This window comes from Solanum stenotomum, chromosome 9 (genome assembly GCF_019186545.1).
Source record: "Solanum stenotomum isolate F172 chromosome 9, ASM1918654v1, whole genome shotgun sequence".
NCBI classification, from domain to species: domain Eukaryota; kingdom Viridiplantae; phylum Streptophyta; class Magnoliopsida; order Solanales; family Solanaceae; genus Solanum; species Solanum stenotomum.
The window spans coordinates 46,867,815-46,874,527 of NC_064290.1; the positions used below are offsets into that span (position 1 = coordinate 46,867,815).

The following is a 6,713-nucleotide window of genomic DNA, read 5'->3' on the forward strand; positions in this document are numbered from 1 at the left end:
CTTGAGGGATGTGCATGACCTTACCCTGACAAATAATTGTGGACGGAGGGAGTAATAAGTTGCACATCTGAACAACGATGTAAATTTCAGAAATTCAAATTCTACACCACAAAAAAGATATCTGAAATTAGTAATTCTATAAGGGTCGTTTGGTTTGAATACAAGTTATGTTGGGATAAGTTATGTTGGGATTAGTTATATTGGGATTAGTTATCCTGACATTATTTCTTATTGATTGTTTAGTTTGTTGTAGTAAAAATAATAACCATTACATACTTCCTAAAAATAAGTGGTTTGATTACAAAAATACCCTCTTATTTAGCTTTTTGTATATATTTTTTGGTAGAATTTTAGTTAAAATCAAATTTAACTACTCAATCCATCCAACATAGAAAATCCACCATTAACCCATTTTAAAACTAAATCCAACCTATTCACGTAGTCCTTCCATTCTTTTCTTCCTTGATCCTCTTCAGTCTTTCTACATATGAGAAATCAAGATTGCTTGAAAATAGAACATGAAGGCAATTGCACCTTTTGAATATATGGAAGCAGTATTTTTCTCATAGAAGTAGAAAGACATCCCAAATAATGAACAAAAATTACACTAGGGACTATCAAAGAAATTCACATCAGAATTTGCTAGGAAGCAGAAATGATCTTATTATCCTGCAATAGAAACATGCCATAATTAGAGATCATATATTTAGCTATACATTTATCAATCGATTCCTTCAATCTTGTCTTCGACTTCTGAGTATAAGCGCTTGAGTTTCTCAATGTTTGAAGCGACTTCCTGAAAGAATTTGGATTCGTGTTCATTAGCATGTTCAACATCTCTTCATCTTTGATGAATGTTGTGTTGGCTTCTTCATACACCCAATTGTTAACTTGGCCTGAAGTTGCACTCCACCCCACTGTGTTGGTCAATCGTTTCTCAATCTCACAAACAACCTCGTAGCCAGTAGACAACATGCCTTCATACCACTTGGGGTTCAACAACTTTGTCCTTGCATCTAGCCTCACAGTCTCAGACAACATACGTACTCAAATCATCACAGATAGAGGCATTAGACATGAAATAAAACAATCTTTATCAACTTAACGAGTTAACATTTTTCAAGTTATCCATCAAGTGATAACACTCACCTGAGCATTAGCAGTAGTGGCGTCAGCATTGTATGCACTAGGCTTAATTCCATCCTTTCTGAGGTTCTAAACGAAGTTGGTTGGGTCTGAATCGAAATAGTGACTAACATCTGTGAGTAAAATTTCTGATGAGTCGAGGTTCTGGAACATGGCATCAGTTGTGCTTAAATCCATCTAAAAAACTTTCCTCTTCTTCATCATGCCAGCACCAGGAGCATCAATGTCAAATGCACTGTCACGACCCGGGAGCACCCCCAAGTCGTAACAAGGCGTACTCGACCCCGANTTTTTAAATCAAAAGTCAAAAATATAACTTTAAAACTATTTTTTTTCACTTCCGTTAAATGAAGGGTATATGTGAGCTCATTTTGTAACAGTAGGGGTATATGTGAGCCGTTTGTATAACGGTAAGGGTATATATGAGCCACTTTCATAACGAGGGGCATATCAACTCCAAATAACAAAGTTGAGGGGTATATCAGGCCCTTTTCCCAATTTTAAATAAGATCCTAATTGACGGAAAAGGATAAATGTAAAATGTCCATTTTTGCTTGAATAAACTAAAATAAACAAGAACATAACAAGCAACAAGTTATTTTCTAATATATCATTCTATGCTCCTCTTGTCGAAATCTTTGTGTCCATCTATTTTGATAATCGTCTACATCAAAAAATGATTCTCTTGGTACAAAATTTTCAAATCAACAAAGTAATAAAAACAGAAAATCATTAAACAGAAAGTAAGATTATTCTAAATTTCTGAAATTCTTCCCTGAATTCCTAGCAAACTTCCCACCATCTTTTTACACTATTGTATGTGTGATTTTGTTTCTGAAATCTTTAAAATTATTGCTAAAATTAATTTAAAAAAACTGCCACGAGCAGTAAAAAAAGAAGGAAAAATACCATAAAGATGATTTTTTTTTTAGATTCAACAATCCTAACAATTACATTTATCACATCAGCACATAGACATTTGCAATTACATTTTTTCATTTTGTAGTGATACTTATTTTCTTTCACAATTTTGTGTTCTTTGACAAATATGTATGTTATTTGAATGTAAGATAGAAATCATTTATTTTTTTCTAACTTTGTCTTATTAATAGCAAGTCTTGATTAGTGGTGAAACATAGAATTCAGTAATTATTGTTTCAATAGTGATATAACTTTCGTTTGTCGTTTAAAAGCAAAAAAGACATTTATTGCAACGATAGCATCGTATACTCGACAATATTTTTTAATTATGTAATACAAGCTTTAATTATTAATAGATATCAATAATAAGCAATGCTACGTTTGATTTTTATTAAATTATTTGCATCTCCACTTCTTTCCCCAATTATTCTACATAAGATAAAATTGAGTTTCTACTTATTTTTCTTTCTTAATATTATTTTCTCTTCTTCAATGTTTTTAGCCATAGGTTGTTTTCATCCAATAATCTTTATTTTAGACCAACTCAGTTTAACTTGTCTAGTTACTATCGTCGTAGTCTACTCAATCGATTGATATAATAGAATTTTATCGCAATTTATATTCTAATTTTATTTTATTTTACACTACTGCTTCGTCAAATTTATTTGGTTGCGATAGTTATTTTTTTATTTTTCTTACATAATTGTCCTATTATATTTGAGTAGTGATCTGATTGTCATTTATTTTCTTTTGTAATCTTGAAATTAAGATAAATAATTAAAAAAATAATCAAGTAAGGAATAAAATTTTGCATTAAATATCAGTTCTAATAAGTTGCACATCTGAACAACGATGTAAATTTCAGAAATTCAAATTCTACACCACAAAAAAGATATCTGAAATTAGTAATTCTATAAGGGGTCGTTTGGTTTGAATACAAGTTATGTTGGGATAAGTTATGTTGGGATTAGTTATGTTGGGATTAGTTATCCTGACATTATTTCTTATTGATTGTTTAGTTTGTTGTAGTAAAAATAATAACCATTACATACTTCCTAAAAATAAGTGGTTTGATTACAAAAATACACTCTTATTTAGCTTTTTGTATATTTTTTTGGTAGAATTTTAGTTAAAATCAAATTTAACTACTCAATCCATCCAACATAGAAAATCCACCAGTAACCCATTTTAAAACTAAATCCAACCTATTCACATAGTCCTTCCATTCTTTTCTTCCTTGATCCTCTTCAGTCTTTTTATATATGTATAATCAAGATTGCTTGAAAATAGAACATGAAGGCAATTGCACCTTTTGAATATATGAAAGCAATATTTTTCTCATAGAAATAGAAAGACATCCCAAATAATGAACAAAAATTACACTAGGGACTATCAAAGAAGGTCACATCAGAATTTGTTAGGAAGCAGAAATGATCTTATTATCTTGCAACAGAAACATGTCATAATTAGAGATCATATATTTAGCTATACATTTATCGATCGATTCCTTCAAGCTTGTCTTCGACTTCTGAGTATAAGCGCTTGAGTTTCTCAATGTTTGAAGCGACTTCCTAAAAGAATTTGGATTCGTGTTCATTAGCCTGTTCAACATCTCTTCATCTTTGATGAATGTTGTGTTGGCTTCTTCATACACCCAATTGTTAACTTGGCCTGAAGTGGCACTCCACCCCAATGTGTTGGTCAATCGTTTCTCAATCTCACAAACACCCTCGTAGCCAGTGGACAACATGCCTTCATACCACTTGGGGTTCAACAACTTTGTCCTTGCATCTAGCCTCACAGTCTCAGACAACATACGTACTCAAATCATCACAGATAGAGGCATTAGACATGAAATAAAACAATCTTTATCAACTTAACGAGTTAACATTTTTCAAGTTATCCATCAAGTGATAACACTCACCTGAGCATTAGCAGTAGTGGCGTCAACAATGTATGCACTAGGCTTAATTCCATCCTTCCTGAGGTTCTAAACGAAGTTGGTTGGGTCTGAATCGAAGTAGTGACTAACATCTGTGAGTAAAATTTCTGATGAGTAGAGGTTCTGGAACATGGCATCAGTTGTGCTTAAATCCATCTAAAAAACTTTCCTCTTCTTCATCGTGCCAGCACCAGGAGCATCAATGTCAAATGCACGTACATAAATATGTCAAGAAAACCAATTTTGGCACATATTATAAATGACACAAATAAAAAAAATGGAATCTTGATAAGTTCCTACATACATAAATGTGTTAAAATAATATTTTCTACACATATTATGGAAGACAATAGATCGTATTAAAAGACAATTTCATTAGTTTGACTTCAAGACAATAGAAGTAATTATAATAGGAATTTGTGTTAACTCATAATCAAATGAGATTATATGAAAGTTACATTCTTAAAATTTGATGAGTCAAAGTACTTGTAGTAAGAAGGTGACTCCCTTGCAAAATCTGCCTTATGATGATCCAAAAGCTCGTCGAATCGGACCTAAAATAGAATAACATAATAAATGATAACTCTTAATGGGTTAACGATTAAATCAATAAAGCGAATAAGTAAATCTTCTAACCCAAGAAGATTTGCGCAACAATGAAATGACTACCTTAGTTAAGTTATGAGCAACATCATTAAGATATCCACAACAACAATCATGACAACACCTATTTAGCCAAAGTGCATTAGTAATGTCAATTTTGTATACAAGCGCTGAGCCACTGGACTATAGCAGTGTTTGAAAACATGAAGTTGTGACATTTTCTAGCATTAAACAGAGGCACCATCAGGATATACTTCTGTTTGGAGAACCCTCTAATTGTGCAAGTTCTCCAAACAACTATGTTTAATCAGTAGATTTACTCTAAAAAAACGTTCAACTCGTAAAGTAAGAGAATTACTACAGGTAGCCCGACTAAATTGGATTTGTACTCGAAAAGTTTTACTTTTGAAAATAAAGTGCTTCCGATAAAAAATGTGTCTTACTCGAAAAATATAAATAAAAGAAAAATGACTAAGTTTCGAAAAATCGATTAAACTTATGATTTAAGAGAAATCGAATTTCCAAAAAAAACAGAATTGCTACTTAATTTTTAGTAAAAAATCAAGAAAAATTTAAGGTTTTTCAAAAGACTTAAACAGATAAAATCAATTGAAAAGGATTCGAGTTCAAAGTACATTCCGAGAAGGTGTTAGGCCCTCGGAATGTCCGCTAACTTGCGGTTGACCGGCGATTTGACTAAAAATAGTTTTGACTAATTTTTGAGAAATTTAACATAAGAATAATTAAATAAACTATAATATTTAATTAATTTTGAGAAAACAATTAGATAAACGACACATTTTATTTTATTTTTAGAGAAAGGAATCCAAAATGACACATTTGGCTTGTACTACAAATTATTAGAATTTTAATTTTAAAAAAATTGTTTAATTCATTTAAAAATAATAATCCGAACCAATTTAATAATTTAAAGCATGAGACTATTTTAAATTAATTGATAAAAAGAGAACTTCTTTTTTTATTTATTTTTTTGGTTCGTTTGAGAAAGGTGTTAACTTAAAACCATTTTAAATAAATAAAATGATTAAAGGAAGACGCATTAAAACATATCTTTTTAAGAACAAAATATTCAATTAAAATAAAATTTGGCCAATATATTTGATTAGTAAGCTAAATGAATACAAAAACAAAAAAAAAAGAATGTATTAAAAGTAAGTGATAACGTTCAAATATACTTCTTGATGAAAAGAAATATAAACGATCGTATGCAATATATTTACCCAACTATGAGTCGGGGTCGATCCCACAGAGAATATGGAAGAATATTGTCAATAGCAAATATTTAACTCGATAGTCGTTATAAAAATGGGGGATTTAAATTGAAATAAAATAAAATAAAAATAATAAAAAGATAGTTTTGAACTAAGTATTTATTTATATTCAGATTATGAAAAGTAACTAGGAATGTATTCCCCATAAGCTCATAATGCAGTAATCCTAATAATAGTAATCATTTTCTAGTGTATTACATGCAAATTGATAAGTTAGGTATCTCTAAATCCTTGGCCCGACATCTAGAGAATTTCACCCCGCACCTTGGTCCGGCTACGTGTGTATAATTTACTAATCCTTACCTCTACCTCATATTAGACATCATAATCGATGTTTGGCTTAGTTATTACTTCGCACCAATCGACACTAGCCTATTAGATAGTATCACACTAAATCTATGTTGATAATTCTTTTCTTGTTAATTACCTTCTTGGTCCGGCAAGTAGTAACAAGGCGAGTTCTAACGTTAGCCACCGTTAAAAAGACTTCTAAACGAAAGAATTATCAATGCATGCAAAATACTAGTCAAGAATTGCTTATTTACTATTCATACTTTGTTAATCGCTCATGGTTCTCACAACCCTAGTTATGAAAGTTAGCTACTCATTATCTCAAAAACACAATCAAAATTTATTAAAATAAATATGCTTGTGTTAATCATAAAAAGTTAAGAACAATAGCTAAACTATCTTTTATTAATCACGAATACAAATAAATAATAAAGGAGAAGAAAGAATAAACCACAATTCTCCGGCCTCCACGGCGGCTCTTCCAAAGTTCCTAAGCTAGAAGAAAATTTATATTGTGT

At 30.9% G+C, this 6,713-nt stretch overlaps 1 pseudogene; it reads right to left on the reverse strand.

Annotated features, from left to right (window-relative positions):
- Positions 1–642: 642 nt before the first annotated feature.
- On the reverse strand, positions 643–3,254 carry LOC125877590 (magnesium-chelatase subunit ChlH, chloroplastic-like; annotated as a pseudogene).
- Between the last annotated feature and the right edge of the window lie 3,459 nt (positions 3,255–6,713).